This window comes from Mirounga leonina, unplaced genomic scaffold (genome assembly GCF_011800145.1).
Source record: "Mirounga leonina isolate KUSES-001 unplaced genomic scaffold, KU_Mleo_1.0 Mir_92, whole genome shotgun sequence".
Lineage (NCBI taxonomy): Eukaryota > Metazoa > Chordata > Mammalia > Carnivora > Phocidae > Mirounga > Mirounga leonina.
The window spans coordinates 23,117,127-23,135,955 of NW_023270852.1; positions in this window are offsets into that span (position 1 = coordinate 23,117,127).

An 18,829-nucleotide genomic window follows, 5' to 3' on the forward strand; every position below is an offset into this window, starting at 1 on the left:
GTAAAAATGCTGAAAATAACAGTACACAGTAGTTGTGGGGTTCAAGTATGCTAATGTATTCTTAGTAAATTCTAAAGTGGTCACAGTCGTTAGGTTTTAGAGGCTTAATTATTCTCATAAAGGATGTATGCTTCTCGGCCTTTTGGCTGAGATCAAGGGTATTCTCATAAAGGATGTAAACAGTTACCCCTGGATTTTCCTACCTATTTGTTTTCAAAGCTTTGTAAGCATCAGCTGCATAACAAGACCATTCCAAGCACTGGGGCCCATTAAAGGAACAACACTGGATTCCTGTCGGCAAGGGCTTTAACAGGCAATTTATGGAGAGGAAGTATAAGGCTATTAAAAAACTGAAGGAAAAAAAGGGATAGTTTAAACTCACCAGGAAAATGAAAAAAGCAAACATAAAGATATACCAGTTTTACCTATTAAAGTTAAAAAAAATTATCGATGCCAGCAAATATGCAATTAGATAGGGTCACTCACACTGCTGGCAGGAGTGTTAAGTTAGTACAATACATTTGGAAGGCAATTTAATAATATATATGAAATTATAAGAAGCAAATAGAGGTTCATTTCTAAAAATCTATCCTAAGAAAAAGTAGTCATATCTGTAGCTAAGATTTTTAAAAATTATAACCCATGGAATGTTATTTATAATAGTAAAAAATTAGAAATAATCTAAATATTCAGTGTGATTCAGCAACTTGCACAAATGTCCCAAGTTGGAATACTATACAATCATATAGTTGGAACTGTTATTCAAATGGGAATATTATACAATCATGGAATATTATATAATCATTAATATGATATAGTCATTATTTAAAAAAATTCTTTACATATACACACATATATTAAAGTAATGATATATACGTATGTGTATGTATATCCAATATGATTGTAATTCTGTCAAATGATGTGATGATCACTGTTCTGGAGGAGCTCACAGACTACTGGAAGATATAGACCAGTAAGTGGGACCACGGTATTTTTAATTACCTTAAGTAATGATTATGGAAAAAAGTGTACCTCACTTCACACTTATTGGTTATTATTTACATCACTGTTAAACTCTGCAACAGAAATAAAGTGTTGATTAGTCAAGTGACCAAAGCAGGGCTAATTGTATTCTCTTTCATGGAACTCCTGTAGCGACCATGTCCCTGCCTTGCCCTTGTATTTCTTATTTGTATCCTCCGTGATGGTGGAGACACATCTGTCACTGTTTTCTCCAACACCTGGCATAATGCCTGGCCCCTAATGAGCCTTCGGTAAATATGTGTTGAATGAATCAATAAATGTTCGAAATATAGTTTGGTGAGGAGACCTGATAGCCTGGGGCATCAAAGTCATTTGGAAGATCGGGCAGAATTGGGGGAGATAATACCGAAAACAAGAATAAAAAGACTAAGGAATTGGGTTTGTACAATAGATTCTCAGGAGATTTTGAATGTTTTTAAGCCCAAACTGATAAAAGCCAGTTTGAGTACCTTTCCAGGAAACACTATTTGCCATTCGCTAGTACAGGCTTGTGAATCATTGCTCCTCCCAATGTCTGATGAGGTGGCCTGGCCATGAGAAGTGCTCTTTCTGAAAGCAGCCTGGTTTATCCGCACCTCAGAGGCCAATAGCTTAGCAGGGAAGTGGGTCCTAGCTTTTTCATTGTGAAGGGCCACTTTTATTATGTTTTTGCTCTTATGAGCCCCAAATTTAAACATATCTTACACTCTTTACCGACCACATATATGAAGCCATTACTTATTTTCCTATTTTTGAGTATTTTAAGACATAGATAACTACCATTTAGTGAGCGGGAGATATGCAGTGCGATCCAACACCAAGCGGATAACGTCCTGAAGGCAAAAACACTTGCCAGTTTCTTTGGTGGTTTTCAGTTTCATCTCCAGTGATGGCACAATTTCCTCAGGCATTGTGAAATTCCAGGTCCCTCATGAGGACCCCAGTACTGTTTCTTCTGAGGCCCAGAGGTCTGGGAACCCAGGTTGGACATAATTCCAAGAGATGGCCAGTGGCCTTCCAGCTCTGTGAATGTAACTCTGGTGACTTCAAGGAGAGAAGATGCAGCCTGGACCACTCCCCACATTGGTCCTTTTCTCTCAGAATAGGTGATATGAAGGAACCCTAATGTATTTTTTAAAGCAGGTGAATGAGGCTTTGGGAGACAGATGGGACCCAATGGGATCCTTTTCCTTCCTTAGTTTACTTTGAGTTTTTGACACTAGAGGGGGTATGTGGACAGAACAGAGGACCATATTTTGCCCTTATTTCTGCAACTAATTTTATAGTTTTTGTATAATCTTTGAGTCGGAGGAGCCCATTGTCACAAAAGTTTTGTGCTAGTTTATTTATTTATTTATTTTTTAAGATTTATTTATTTCTTTGAGAGAGAGAGAGAGCACAGGGAAGGGCAGAGGGAGAAGGAGAGAGAAACTTTAGCAGACTCTTCACTGAGCTCAGAGCTTGATGCAGGGCTTGATCATGACACTTAATTGACTGTGCCACCCAGGGGCCCTTGTGCTATTTTATGTTAATATCACACTTTTCATGGCTTGAAAGTGACCACAAACCCCCTATCCCCCACAGATCTGAGACCTTCTTTTCCTGATTGTACTAGGGAGCTGGCAATGACAACCAATGACAAGTTTGCTGATTATAGTAAATCAAGAAAAAGATTAAAAGGAAAGAAAAAGAGAACAAAAGAATTGTTAAAACATCATTATATTTTGCAATGTGACATCATACCTGACAGTGTCTCTCACTGGTTATTCATTTATTCCTTCAACTAATCCTTATTGAGTACTATTTATGGTGTCAGGCATATTGCTAAGCCATGAGGATCCAGACATAAGACCCAGTGCTGCCCTCAGATTGCATTCAGCCTAACTGTAATCAATACTATGATGAAGAAGAAAGGTGCCAAGGAGAAAAGTCCCTCACACCAAGGGAAGGTGTAAGAGAGGCTTATACTACCCAAAGTCGGGAGCCCTGGAAAGTCTTTCATTTGCAAGGATGAGTAAAAAAGTAATTTGGTTAAGTGGATTTGGTGGATGGGGGTAGGGGGTGTGCAAAAGGCAACAGTGCTTGCAAAAGTCAGGAAGGATGTGTGAGAGAGTCTGGTTCATTTGAGAGAATGGCTGGAGCAATGGGTTGAGGACAGAGGAGTTCTGAAGGTGAGGCTGGAAAAGGTAGGGCTGGGCCTCAAGCTCTCTTTGATTCCTTCTGCAGGTAAAGGGGAATTGCTGAAGGGTGTTAGCCTGGGGAGTGGCATTAGAAAGAAAGGGTCTTGACCTGTTCTTTGCTCAGTCCCCTTATCTGGACTTTAGGAGTCCGGGCCATGTATTTCACCCAGGTCTCCTGTCCTAGATACTGACCTGGAGGATCTTTGAGAGGCCCTCTTTCCTGGCCAGAGATAATCCCTTGCCTGGCAGAGTCCATAGCTCCAGCCTCAAGGTGCCTGATCAGAGAAACCTGCCTTGAAGTACAGTTGGCTGCCTTGGATCTCAAAGGGACCTGCCTGGGAAATAGGATTTCGGGGTCTCCTCGTCTTCAGGGCCCAGTGTCTGCCCTGGGGTATAGGAGAGCTGGCAAATCTCGTCAAAGCCTCCTGTGGCCCGTGTCCTCCCCTCCCTAACCACAGAGTGGGACATTCTTCCCCCAAAACTCCTGATACATAGGAGTTGCTTTATCTCTTCATGTGAGCTCATTCCTATATATCAGTACATTTGAGCTCCTTAGCAACTCCAACTGAGTGAGGTAGTGGTGCTCCTATTTCACAGATGGGAAAACTGAGGTTCAGAAGACTGAAGTGAGCTGTGTCCCAGGTCACAGAGCAAGTAAGTGGTGGAACTCAGAACTGAGCATACTGTATACAGTGCAGAGAAGTCACACTGTCACTCACCCCTCCACCATTGGTGTCCATTGGGCATGGGGCACAAATTGTGAGATCATGGCTGCTATTAGGGACACATGACCTCTCCTCCTCCACGGGGCTATTTTGCATCTTTGATCATTTGTTCAAGAAAACAAAATCTCTGGTGGCAACCAGGTTTCATGTTCATGACAACTCCCTTAGACTACTGCTCAGAACAAAGCATTTTCTGAGGCCACATGCTGGCGTTGTAGGGAAGAACATCCACTGTTGACTGGCAATGTCTGCTATGGGTGCAGGAGAGGAAAGGGGCTGCACGGATGCCGTTTGTAGTACATCAAGATCCTGTACCAGTCGTGACATTTCCGACAACATCCACCTCCACCCCCAACACCCACTGTGCTCACTTGCTCTTATTCCTCCCCTTCCCAGCAGGAACTATTCTTGGAGCAGGTAATGCGTGCAAGGCACCTGACATATATTATTGCCAGGCCTCACAACAATCCTGCAAGGTAGGGAGAGATAAGAACAAGGTTCAGAGAGGTTCAGTGACTCGTTCAAGGGCATGCGAGGAGTAAGTTAGAATGTGAACCCTGAACCAAAAGGCAAGCCTTGCATTTTTGTGGTGGGCCGTGAGTACCTTCCTATTTGCTGTTTGCTTAAAGCCTCACAGCAGGCCTGGGAGGTAGTTCTCTGGGTATGCAGCTGAGGGAGGCGGAGACCACCGGAGAGGAGCCGGCTGTGGAGTGGGGGACCCCTGACTCCACACTCGGGTTCAGGCCTTCACCTGCTGGTCTGCCAGCTCCTGAGAGGAGCCCTGGTCTCCACCAGCCTTTGCGCAGAGCTGATCTACAACGCCGTGGGAAGACTGGGGGCCCTTGATTAATTTTTACCCCATCATCCTTACCCTGTTTCCAGCTCTTACCATCCAAAAGGTCTTTATTTTACTTGTGGCTCCTTCTTCTGTAACTTAGCCCCTTTCCTTTAAAAAAAAAAATTCTTTTGAGGTGAGAGTCACATAGCATAAAATTAAGCATTTTAAAATGCACCATTCAGTAGCATTTAGTACATTTGCAATGTTTTACAACCACCACCCTATCTAGTTCCAAAATGTTTCCGTCACTGCAATGTAAACCCATTACACAGTAAGCAGGCTCTCCCCACTGCCTGCTCCCCCAGCCCTTAGCTACCGTCAGTCTGCAGTCTGTTTCCGTGGATTCATCTGTTTTGGGTATTTCCTATAATATCAATTGGATTTTACAATATGCAACCTTTTGTGTTTGGCTTCTTTCATTTAGCATAATGTTTCAGAGGTTCATCCACTCTGTAGCAGATCAGTACATCATTCCTTTTTATGGCTGGGTAATATTTTTTGGAGGTACATACCACAATTATCTATTCATCCACTGACAGACATTTGGGCTGTTTCTACTTCGTGACTATTAGGAAGAGTGCTTCTATGAACGTGTGTGTACATGTGCTTGAGTATCTCTTTTCAATCCTTTGGCATAGACCTCGGAGTGGAACTGCAGGGTCATATGGTAATTCTGTTCAGCTTTTTGAGGGAAGACCCATTTCTTCTTGAAGTGGATGGGAAATTCCTTGTCAAAGGGATAGACATCTGCTTTTGGAAGACCCAGAGATGAAATGCGGTATCTACAGATGAACAGAACAGGTGTGGCTAGATATGAGAGGGTGTGATGTGGTGGAGGAACTGTAATTCTCCAAAGTGCTATCAGCTGGAGGGGATGTGTGTGAGGTGAGGTGTGAAAAGTAGCCTGGGGTGGAAAGCCTCAGGGGGTAGGAGTCTCCTGAAGAGGGCACATCACCTGGAGGTGGTGCTCCTTCTTCTCATGCCCAAGGGATGCTTGTGACACTGCTCAGCTCCAGGCAGCTGCAGAAAGCCCAGCAGGATCGTGACCCTCTTTAAATTTGAGCATTTTATGGATATTTGCATTGCCATATTAGGAATTATGGCCATAAATGAACCATAAAGATACTGTTACAATGATTCCATCAGCACTTAAGGCATGAGCTTAGAACTACTACAGAAGGAGAGACTGAGAATTCTCAAAAACTCAACACTAACAGGTGGCCACTGAAGGCAGGTCTGTGTGGCACATGGGCTGTGTGGGCCTAGGAAAGGATCATAATGCAGAATCAGGATGACAAATGAGGACCTGCTGGACAGGAAGAGGGCAGAAATATTTCTTTAGATCTCCCTGGCTAAGGATCAGTTGGTTTCACCATTTCTGAAGATACCTTCCCATCCCAGTGTGGTGGTTATAATTGGTTCCATGTATACTTATGCTTTAAAAATCTGCATAGTAATTTCTATATGTTTTATTCAATGGGTTAGGTTTGTTTATCCTCAACCTTCTGTGGCCATGATTCAGGTTCCAAACCTTGTATCATGCAGATAAGATTCTGATGTCCAGAATGGGCAGACCCGTTATGTAGTTTACAGATATAAACTGTGATCCAAATACAGGTTTTCTTTCTGCATTCAAGGCCTTGATCAAAACACTATTTATGTTGCCACCTTGGTCAAATGGGTGCCGAGATGTCGGTATGATTTCTGACAAGACGGCTAGCTCTTAAGTTGATGGGCACGTGCGAAGGGTCTGGCTCTCCTAGTTTAAGTTACCCAGACACTTGCCTTGGCCCACACTTCACCCCAGCAGCACAGCGCAAAAGGTAAGTATCAGATGTTATGTCCTTTCGGAGTGGCTGGCGCGCTCACATCTGGATCTGAAATCTGAAGCCGGTGGCCCCGGAACATAAGCAGTTTCTTTACAGAAAGTTCCAACGAGGAGGAGAAAATCTTGGAACCGATCTTGCCTTTGCCTACAAAATGATCAAACTGTAATTATCACTTTTAAGGGGTAATTGTTCCAATTGTGCCAGAATGGGATGCTCCAGCCCTCTTTCTTCAGCTGACACAAATAGAACTGCTATGAAGATGGAATGGTACTTCCAGAGCAGCTTGCTTTGAGCTTGTTCTTTTTATAGTGACGCTCGGGTCAGGGAGAGGTGCTGTGTGGGCAAGCCCGATCGAGTCTGCTGGGGTGTCAGCCTCTGAAGCTCCCTCTCCCTAGCCAGGCTCTCTGACACCCCCCTGCAGCCACAGACCCAGACCCCAGAGTAGCACCCACACTGACTTAAAGCACTAGGACTTGCACCATTCTTGTCAGATGCTAGGACTTGGCCAAGAGGCCTAATAGTTCTCAGATCTGCCAGAGGGCAGATGAAGTGGGAGGTCTTTTCTGAGTTGCTTTCATTTGGGGCAGGATGAGGACAATAGCACTTCAACAATAGGGACCCCAGGAGATGAAGAGAGGGAAAAAGGAAGGATAATATCACATGTTGAGCAACTGCTATGTTCTAGGCTCCATGCAGGGCACTTTCTCATATGTCATTTTAATTAGGTAGCAAAATCTCGGGTTGCTGAAGCACAGAAGTGTCAGGGGCACAGTGTTGGGAGTCAGCCGGGTGAGCAGTCCTTTTCTCAGAGTGCTGAGGTCTTGAACTCCTGCCTTTGGCGTTCTGTCTCTGGAGAAGGGAGTGAGTAGCAGGAGCTGAAGCGGACACCAATCCTGCAAACTACTTGTGAGCAACTGGGGTGAGCTTAGATAAAGTGGTGGTGGGGTTGGGATAGCACACGAGAGCACAGAAGTTCACTTTCTCTTCCCAGTTGTAGATCACCATGGGAAACGGGCAGGGGCAGGGGGATGGTGAGAAATGGAGCAGGAGCAAGACCCTGAAGGACCTTGTATGTTACACAGAGAAGTCTCAACTTTCTCCTAGGGCACTGGAAGGACATTGCTAGGTTTTAAAAATATGATTTCATTTGGACTTGGAATCTCATGTTGGTTGTCCAGTTGAGTGGGAAAAGTAAGATTTAGAGTAAGAGGGTGGTGGACACCATGCTATATGCTGGGAAGACATTATCTTTGTCAGGAATTTTCTGGTTCTTAGTGGTAGAAACTCACATTGAGAGCCAGCCATGTGCTGGTTACACACGTGTTTTCCTCTACCCACACAGGGCAGAATGGGTCCATGTGCAGCCTGGAACAGCTGGAACAGGGGCTCGAACATGACCAGGCCTCTTGCCATCTCTTATTTTTACTCCCTAATGCCTGCCAGCTCTGCAAGGTAGAGTCATGGTTATGACGATGGGCTCTGGAGCCAGTCGACCTTAGGCTTTGTTACTTGCTAACTGTGTGATATTGAGCAAGTCACTTAAACCTTGCTTTGCCTCAGTTTCCTCATTCATCAGTGAGGATAATCATATAATTTACCTCTGGGGGTTGTTGTGAGTTAGTGCACATAAAGGGCTTGGCATGGTGCCCAGTACATGGAAGGTGTTTAAAAAGTGTTAGTATTTATTACTATTCTTCAACTGTAGTCTGGCTTTTCCCATATGGTAGGAAAACAGCCTCTGACAGCTCTGAAGTTTTACATCTGACTGGCCACCAGAGAGAGACTCACTGAGTTTTCTCTGGTCCCATGTCCAAACATTGAAAGGAAAAAGATTCAGAGGCCAGCTCTAATTCGATTTTGCTTCTGGACCAATCAACGTGGTCAACTGGACAAGTGCAATGATTGCCCCACTTTGATCTGGGGTCCCATAGAGAGCAAGACCATTAAGACAAAGTCCCTGGCCAGTCTATTGGAGCAGGTAGGATCCCCAGCTCCCCCAAGTAATGGGCACCGTGATGGAGGCACACACAAATCCAGCAGACCTTCCCATTTCAGAGGGTACTTGCCAAGGTCTTTGGGACCTCTGCACTCGAGGAATCCTCTATAGTTTCATATTGCCCCACAGAGTTAAAAAAATATAACAGAAATATTGTGACCCTATCAGGCTCTATTTGCAGATGTGACAAAAGACTATGGAAATACAATCGATGCTAGGCTCCTGGGGATCTGGTCAGCTCTCTGGCCCTAAGGCCTTGAACTCCTCCGGGACAACTGGTACCTGAGCCCTGATTTCCAATCAGCAATGCTTCAGTCCTGTTCCTGTGGACCTTGGCCATCCCCCCTACACGGCCTTCCCCTTTTCCCTTCTTCGAGAGCCTAGCTTGCATCTAGTCACTGTCCTTCTGGGGTTTATAGTCTAGTGAGGCAACTCACCATGTAACCACATATGTATCCATCAGAGATAGGGACTCCAAGAAGGTTTGACACGGGAGATACTTATGTTCCAGAAAGCTCACTGGGAAGACAGCTCATCACCAGTCCACAAATGCTCAGTGCAACGACTCTGAGCATCTTCTGGAAAGTGAAACAAAAATGAGTATTTTATGAGGTGAGGAATTTTTAAATCTACCATAATTTCACACCCATGACTCCAGCATATAGCCCAAGACCCTGAGCAGGGCAAGTTCTTAACATGGCTTAGGTAAACTGAGCCGTGATGAAGAGTGTGGGAGTCTGAGTCTGGGTGATAACTTTGGGAGGTAAAAGGCCAGGAGCAGTCTGAAAGGGTGTGAGGGGGTCATAGTTAGAAAAAAAAGAGTCTGTTCACCTGGTTAGCACAGAGGAGCCTGTGAAAAAGCACTTGTAGCTCACAGAATTGCTGGGAGGTGCCGAAGATACAGACTATAAATTGAGCTTCCAGGAATGACTCCCCCAAATCACCCTGCAGAGTTGCTGCCTTTGCCCAAATCAGGAAGCTGCTTCCACAGCTATCGCCTCTGAACCCAAGGCAGGTCACCTGTGTTCTATCCTGAGAAGGCACGCCTCATGCTCTGTCTCCCTGCCCACGCAACTCCGTTCTGAATTTAAGTCTCAGACCAGGGCATCTGATTAGAAAACCTAGATCATATTTAGGACTTCAGTGAAAAGAAGTTTGGGCCATTGTGTTTTTAGTTTTGCAGGCTCTGTCCAGAGCACATTAGAGGGGCCGGCGTAAACCAGTTCACCACCATGTCTGCCACTGTGGGGCTGCTGGGAAGGCTGCTGGGATGGGGATGAGGCACAGGGAACTCTACTGCCTCATTCATTCAGCAAACATTCTCTGAGGACCTGCTGTGTTTAGGGCCTGAGCTGGGAGACGTGCAGAGGCACTGGTTCCTGCCGGTGGGGGCACCACCAGTCCTAAGGAATAGTGCAGAGATGCTCAGGATGGAAGTCTCAGGCCTGCTCCAGACAGGACTCGCTCCAGGGGCTGGGTGGCCCACCCACTGGAGGACAAGGGGGTACAGATCCTGGCAGCGGGCCTACTAGCGTGAGATTAACCTTCCAGGCAAAAGCCACTTACAAAAATTCTCAGAGCTGGAAGGGCCTTGGTGGTTAGCTGGTCCAACGGTGGTGATCATAAGGGCTTCCTCTTCTCCTGCATCCCTGAAGAGTGATTAAAATCGTTTTTAGCTTTATCTAGACTCTTGGTTTTATCTTAGTTTTTAGGTTCTCACTTTTATGGGTCAATATGTGGCAGGTTGCCTCCTAGATGAAATATGTGAACAGGTCTAAGAATAGAAAATTAAGTAACAGCAAGTTTAAAAATGTTAATGAAATCAGGACACGAAGGAATAATAAGAGCTTGGTTTCCATTGCAGCTTAGTTACTGTGGCAGATAATTGAGTCTGGAAACACATATGTGAGGCTGCGCTCTAAGTCCTCTCTGAAGGGTAGAAAATGGGAAAATCACCATCACAGAAAAAGCTGGAGAGGATACTGCTTGAGTCAGAAGAGAACAAATATAAATGAGTTTCCTTTCTAGTAACAGGACCTAAATCACTCCTATTTATTTTGTCTCCTCAGTAACAGTGTGGGGTCTGGTGGCCCAAATCTGAGTCCCTGTCTGGGCAGTGAGCAGTCCTCTCCTCCTTCTGAAGGACCAAGCACTAAGCTCATGGTGGCTACTGCAAAGTGTCGTGCCACCTCTATGGGCTGCCAGTGGTGTGTGAGGGCCTGCCCTTGGACATTGAAAGAGAATGGGGCATTTACTTATTTTTTTCGAAGATTTATTTATTTATTTTAGAGAAAGAGCACAAGCGGGAGGGGCAGAGTGGAGGGGGGGAAGAATCTCAAGCAGACTCCACATTGAGCGCGGAGCCCGATATAGGGCTTGATTCCACAACCTTGAGATCAAGACCTGAGCTGAAACCGAGAGTCAGACACTCAACTGACTGAGCCACCCAGGCGCCCCAAGAACGAGGCATTTATTGAAGAGATGTAGAAAGGAAAAGAAAGTAGAAAGGAAAATGGATGTGTGAGCCCAGGCTTGGAAGGTTGAAAGACAGGCCTCACCTTGGGGGGAAGAGAGGTATCCTGAGCACAGTCAGGCATAAAGGAGCCCGGGAGGTGCATTACAAATCCAGAGCCTCGAGAGCAGGATTGTGTAGCTCCTTACTCTATTGCTAGACCATTAGGGTGCTATTTCTTTGTTTGTCTTTGTAAGTCTTTGGATCAGTCTAGGTCCTAGCAGGAAATGTCTGGCATTCCTCAGCTGGGATTTCTGAAGCAACTTCTAAATGAAGGGGCTATTGGTAAAGGTGTGCAGAGAGATGAGGACCCCACAAGGAGACCTCAGAAACTAGCGAGGCAGGAAGCCATTGTCACTCCTGGGCTGATGGGAGTAAGGAGAGGAGATGGTGGTCTTGGAGCCTGGTTGAAAGTTGCTGCCATTTAAAGACTGCCTGACGGGAACTGTGGCCATAGGGGAAGGCAGACATCACTGGACCTGGGGTGTGGGAAGAGTGAATTCTGCGACCTCTCTCTCCTCCAGTCTCTAATCTCCTGCCAGTTGCCCCATTGGCTGAACTTGAACCCAGCTGGAAGCCAGAGAGCGAAGGAGCCTGGTGTTGTACTCACAGAGGTCAGCCCCCAGGAGCACAGGCGGAGAAGAGTGGAGGATGGATCAAGGGAGGGAGTGAGGGCAAGCAGAGAATCACCAGCACAGCATTCTTGCTTCTTCTTTCTCTACCAAGTTCCAGAGAGGGAGAGAATCAGACTGGCTCGGTGAATTACTCTGGGCCTGTTTGCGTAGAGCTTCACTCTACAGGCTTCTGGTCATCCTTGGGTTGGTTGTCCTTGAGTATTTGGACGTTTGCTCCCAACAGCTCTGGCCAGAGGAGGAAGGACAGGTCTGGAGGCTCAGAGCATGAACTCCCTCGATGGGGAGTGTGAGCAGGGCACTTTCCCTCAGAACTGGCTCAGTAGACTGGGTGTGTCCACACACTACACCAACTTTGCAGAGCCCCCAGCAGGGTGCAGGGGCCTGACTTAACAGCCACACAGCCCTCCCAGGTAGTCCCAAGTTTGTGTGAGCACAGATGGCCTCATTTTGAGTCCTCTTGGAAATGTTTTTTGGCAGCAAATGCCAGAGCCAAGGCTGGATGGGCTGACTTGGTGTCTGACCCAGGGTGGCTAGTCCGTGTCCATAGGCCTCAGGAACACACCTCATCTCAGACTCCCCCTGGAGCTCTCCCATGTACAACCCAATCTTCAGATGGTTTGGGATTAGCCAACAAGCATATATACTCCTCTAGTCCAAGGGTTCATCCACTCTTCTTGTCTCCCCCACAGTTTCTCACATAGTGTTGGATGCATGATACTTTTAGGGCCATTTCAATACAGAACATTCACTGGTATAATTTAAGCAACGCTGGGCCTGGCAATTCAAAGACAAAGAAAACACAGTCCCTGTCCTTGAGGAGCTCCCCAGTGTGCCGAGGGAGACAGATCATAGACCAATACTCTGTGCTGGGTGTTAAGATTGAGCTAAGCAGTGGGAACTCTGCACTGCAGAAGAGGACCCTGCCTAGCCTAGGGATTCAGAGAAGGTTTGTTGGGGTAGGCAATGCTGCACTGGGTCTTGAGGGATGAGTAGGAGCTGGCTGGTATAAAAGGTCAGGCAGATTATTCTAGGCAAAGGGGAAAACGTGAACAAGGCTATGGAATAGTGGTGCTGATGAAGCTGATGATGGTAATAAGAGCTAAATGTCTTTTTTTTTTAAGATTTTTATTTATTTATTTATTTGAGAGAGACAGAGATAGTGACAGAGAGCACAAGCAGGGAGGAGAAGGAGAAGCAGGCTCCCCGCTGAGCAGTGAACCTGATGTGGGGCTCGATCCCAGGACCCTGGGATCATGACCTGAGCTGAAGGCAGACGCTTAACCAACTGAGCCACCCAGGTGCCCCAAGAGCTAAATGTCTTGAGGGCTTCTCATATACCAGGCTCTAAGAATGACACGTGTATTATGCCATTTAATCCTTACAAAATCCCTGTGAGATAGGGACTATATTATTTTCAGTTTACAAATTAGAAAGCATAAACATAGACTAGTTATTGATCCCAGTGAAGGTCACAGAGCTAGTGAGTGGAGGAGCATGACAAGGAAGGCAAGGGTCTTGAATGCCATGCTAGGGAACTTGAACTTTCTTTTTTTTTTTTTTAAGATTTTATTTATTCATTTGACAGAGAAAGAGAGAGTGCATGAGTGGAGGGGAAGAGCAGAGGGAGAGGGAAAGGCAGACTCCCCGCTGATCAGGGAGCCCAATGTGGGGCTCGATCCCAGGATTTGGAGATCATGACCTGAGCTGAAGGCAGACACCTAACCGACTGAGCCACCCAGGAGCCCCTTGGACTTCATTCTGTACTCAGTGAGAACTGAAGCACTTTCAGCGGAGCTGTTGCATGGTCAGATGAACAATTTGGAGATCTCTGTGCTTGCAGTGTAGACAGTGAACACGACTGGAGGGAGAGATTAGCTATAGGGCTGTTATCCTCTCCAGAGCTGGTTCCAGGTGAGAGCTGGTGAGAACTGGCTTCTGATCCCTTCCACCATAGGCAGCAAATGAAGTTAAGTAAAGCCAAGTGTTCACAAGGAGCTGTTTAGGAAGTTATTCCTAACGAGATACTACCCTGGCTATCCATTTAATATTTTTATCTTCTTCCGGTAAAAACGGCACAGATTAATAATTTCAACTGCAAGATCTGGTCCCAAATGAAAATAGCCATGACATTTTTTTATACGAATATATATGCATCCCTCACAAACCGATATGTTTTTTTACCAGCCTCCAGATACTGGAGTAAAGTGGTTTTAGGAAAATTGTTTTTGGCAACACTTGCTTTTGAAATAAATGCATTATTGTGATTTAAAAAATGCTTTTGATAAAATTTCTTGGTCAAAGCAGAGATTCATTTAACTGAATTTTTTTTTTTTAAGATTTTATTTATTTATTTGACAGAGAGAGACACAGCGAGAGTGGGAACACAAGCAGGGGGAGTTGGAGAGGGAGAGGCAGGCCTCCCGCTGAACAGGGAGCCAGATGGGGCTCGATCCCAGGACCCTGGGACCATGACCCAAGCCGAAGGCAGACGCTCAACGACTAAGCCACACAGGCGCCCCTTAACTGAATTTTCTTGCAGAGGTGTTAGGTATTTCTGCAGCTGTAGCCTCCCAGAGTACAGCGGAGCACCGTCACCATGAATTCTCCCAACTAGAGTGGGGAAAAAAAAAAGAGTAAAAATAATTCCACTATCTCAACAAAACAGTTATTTACATTTTCATGTATTCAATTAGTCCTTTTTCTTTTGAGTTCTTTTCTTTAAAACATATTACAATAAATAACAGTGTATCTACAACTTTATAGCTTACTTTCTAAAAAACTTAACATTAACTGTTTATTACCTGTTTAATATGAGTTGTATATTATTGCCATTTTCTCATGTTCATATGGGGGCTTTTAAACCATTACATTAGATAATGTAGATTGAATTTTTAAAACCAATCTCTTATTGTTGGACATTTGAGTCTTCTTTTATTTTTTTATTTTATTTATTTATTTATTTATTTATTTATTTATTTATTTATTTATTTATTTATTTATTTTTAAAGATTTTATTTATTTGAGAGAGAGAGAATGACAGACAGAGAGCACGAGAGGGAAGAGGGCAGAGGGAGAAGCAGACCCCCTGCTGAGCAGGGAGCCCGATGTGGGACTTGATCCCGGGACTCCAGGATCATGACCTGAGCCAAAGGCAGTCGCTTAACCAACTGAGCCACCCAGGTGCCCCTATTTTTTTATTTTTTAAAAAAGATTTTATTTCTTTATTTGAGAGAGAGAGAGAGTGAGTGCCTGGTGAGGAGGGGCAGAGGGAGAGGGAGAGAGAATCTCAAGCAGACTCTGCTGAGTGCAGAGCCCGTAGGGGCTCCATCCTATGACCCTGAGATCGTGACCTGAGCCAAAACCAAGAGTCAGACGCTTAATGGAGTGAACCACCCAGGTGGGCCTTGAGTCTTCTTTTATAAACAATATAAAATATTTTCCATTTTTAAGACTGACTTCAATTTTTAAGACTGACTTTATTGGATAAGAGCATAAATATTTATTACTGTTCATTTTATATATTGTCAAGTTGTTTTATGAAAACGTTGTATAAATTTATCCTGGTATTTGTACTTTTGAATGCACGTTTCCCTGTACCCTTAGTAGCACCAAATGTTATTCTGACAAAAACCTGTTTTTCTTTACTAATTTCACACTAGGATGGCACCTCATAATCACTTTTAATTCTTTTTTTTTTTTTTAAAGATTTTATTTATTTATTTGAGAGAGAGAATGAGAGAGAGCATGAGAGAGAGGAGGGTCAGAGGGAGAAGCAGACTCCCTGCTGAGCAGGGAGCCCGATGCGGGACTCGATCCCGGGACTCCAGGATCATGACCTGAGCCGAAGGCAGTCGCCTAACCAACTGAGCCACCCAGGCGCCCCACTTTTAATTCTTATTGTTTTGATTATTAATGAGGTTATTTCTCTAGATGTTTGCTTACTGGTTGTAAATCCTCTTGTATGAATTTTGGCCTCATCTCTTTTGTCCAGTTATCAATTAGGCTCTCAAATTTTTTTTAAAAACTATATATTATAGTGTATGGTATAGAATATTTTTTTGCATTTATATACTAGAGAGATAGTAATCCTTCCTCTAACATATGCTGTGAATATTTTTTTCATAATCTGTCATTGTTTTCTATGTTGACTCTTTAGTAATATGTATCATTTTAAAAGAAACAAACCAAGAAACAGACTCTTAAATGTAGAGAACAAACTGATGGTTATCAGAGGGGAGGTGGGTGGGGGGATGGTGAAACAGGTGATGGGGATTAAGGAGAGCACTGTTGTTGATGAGCCCTGGATGTTGTATGGAAGTTTTGAATCACTATATTGTACACACGAAACTAATATAACATGGTTAAATATCTGGAATTAACATAAAAACTTAAATAAAAATAAAAAAAGAAAAGAAACATTTACAAATGACATTTTTAACAGGATAGCTGAGTCCATGAGGTTTCAAAAAATCATGTCACAAAAAACAAGATTGAAGGGACTGTGTTGTTTAATCTGGATAACACATGGGGGAACAGGACTGCATTCTTCACTTATGTGCAGGGCTGGTGCATTATAGGGAAACCAGACTTATTTTGCTCAGTTCGAGAAGGCATAAGCAGGGAAGATGGGAAGATGGGAAGTTGCAGGTAGTAAATAATAAGTGAGATTTACTGATTATATTCTTTACCCTAGGCTATGTGTCTAGTATTCATTAATCCTCACCACTTTAAGGGACGAACTATTACACCTCTTTTTCAGTGAGCTTAAGGGAGCTGCCCAAGGTCACACAGACAACCAATGACAGAGCTGGACTGCAGCCAAGGTGGGGGAGAGACCCCCGAGCTCCAGTTCTTTCTGTGTGTGATGGAAGCTGGTCACTTCCTGCATCAGGGCCTCAGCTCCCTCATCATAACATGGGAGGTAGAGCAGAGGTACTCTAGGCTCCTTTCCAGCTTGACCAGGTGAAGAAGGAAATGCTGGGGGCCTGCGGCTGCTGGGCTTCACAGGCTGTCCCAGTCCTTGTGGAGTCAAGAGAATGTCACAACTAGAACAAGCCTCTGAATCTCTATTAAGTGCTCTTTTTTTTTTTTTAAGATTTTATTTATTTATTTGAGAGAGAGAGAGCTCAGGCAAAAGAGCATAAGCAGGGGGAGCAGCAGAGGGAGAGGGAGAGCCGACTCTCTGCTAAGCAGGGAGCCCGACTTGGGGATCGATCCCAGGACCCCGAGCTCATGACCAGAGCTGAAGGCAGTCGCTTACCCCACTGAGCCACCCAGGCGCCCCTATTAAGAGCTCTTTCTACTGAGGAAACAAGGCCTCTGCATTTCTATTAAATGCTTGCTTTTGTTTGTTTTTTAATAAGGAATGCTGCTTCTCCTTTCCGTGTTCCCATTCAGTCTTCCCCCAAATCTAAGAGGTCTGCCATAAAAGGGAAAGCCCTATTTAGTATCTGAAACAGTCTGAGGGAGGGGGTCCTGTCTTTAGGTCATATGAAACATTAGAATTGCCTTTCAACACAGAGAACCCTGGTCCCTGAAATGGTACTGGCCTTTTCGGAGTTGAGTAAATTGGATGCTTCTACTAGGAAAAGTGTGGTGTAGTTTTTATGTACATGCTTAATTAAAAATGAATGAACAAGCAAGGAGCAGCTCTAAGTGTGGGATGAGGATGGAAGGGGAAACACAATCCACCCAGGATGTTTCCAAGCCAAAGCACAGAAGAAACTAACAGAGAAGTTCCTTAAATCTGAACAAGCTTCGGGTTTTTTTTTTTTATCAATACCGTGGGGATCATAGCATCCTTCACTGAGTCTAAAAAATATTTTCTTTTCAATTTTATCAGCTTTGATATTGGGATGTACAGATTAAATGGTGGGGATTGGGAAGGCACCTGGGTGGCTCAGTTGGTTACACATCTGCCTTTGGCTCAGGTCATGATCTCAGGGTCCTGGGATTGAGCCCTTCATCGGACTCCCTGCTCGGTGGGGAGGCCTGCTTCTCCCTTTCCCACTCCCCCTGCTTGTGCTCTCTCATTCTCTCTCTCAAATAAATAAATAAAATCTTAAAAAAAATAAATGGTGGGGATTTTTCTGGTACATAGAGAAATGGTACTTTTTATAACTGAAGGTGTCTCATACAGGGATGGATGGAATACATGAGTTTATATACTTTGTGTTCACACAGAGGGTGAAGTATGTAATAAGTATCAAATATACTGTATTTTATCAATATAAGGAGTTTTGTTTCTTTTTTGCAAAATAGTAGTCCAACAAAGAAAGCTAACTGCTTATAGAAATAAAGAGAAAATAAAGAAGTGGTGATTCTTAGCTAGGAAAGACAAGTTTTATGAAGAAAATTATAAGTAAAGGTGATTTAAGGCTTGAAAAGATTTTTCAGTGTATTCCCCATTCTTTCCAAATTCTGTTAAAAAATCCAACTGAAATTATCCTTGGAAATGAATTATATTTATAGATCAATTTAGGGAGAATCAATATTTTCATAATATCGAGCCTTTCAATTCAGAGTATGGTGTGTCAAAACCTACTGTGTCATTTGGTAAATTTTATTGTTTTTTCATATAATTAAGCTTATTTCTAGGCATTTTATAGCTCTTTGTTGCTGTTGCCTTTGATTTATTCTCTAAAGGTTTGGTAGAAACTCTCTAGCAAAACTGTTTGGACTTGGTGTCCTTTGAAAAGGCATATTGTGAGATCCTTCTCAAAATCTTCCCTGGTTGTTGGTGGTTTATTCAGAAATTCTCCTTTTTTCTTGAGTATTTTTGGAAATTTGTATTTTCTAACAGAGTAGTATTTTTCATCTAGGCTTTGAATTTATCAGAAAAAGTATTTTTCTCATATTTTTCTCATACTTTTAATAATCTTCTCTGCATCTATAATATCTCCCTACATTTAGGTTAATACTCGTTTTGAGGGCCTGTTTTTTTCTTTGACCAAACTTGTTAGAGAGTACCCTTTTCCAGCATTTCAAGCAGAGACAAAGGACACATCCAAAGAGAAAGATTAGATAAGGTGATTTACCAATTCATGGAATTCACTTAGTGGTTTTGTTCTTCTCCTTTCCAAGGAGCTCTG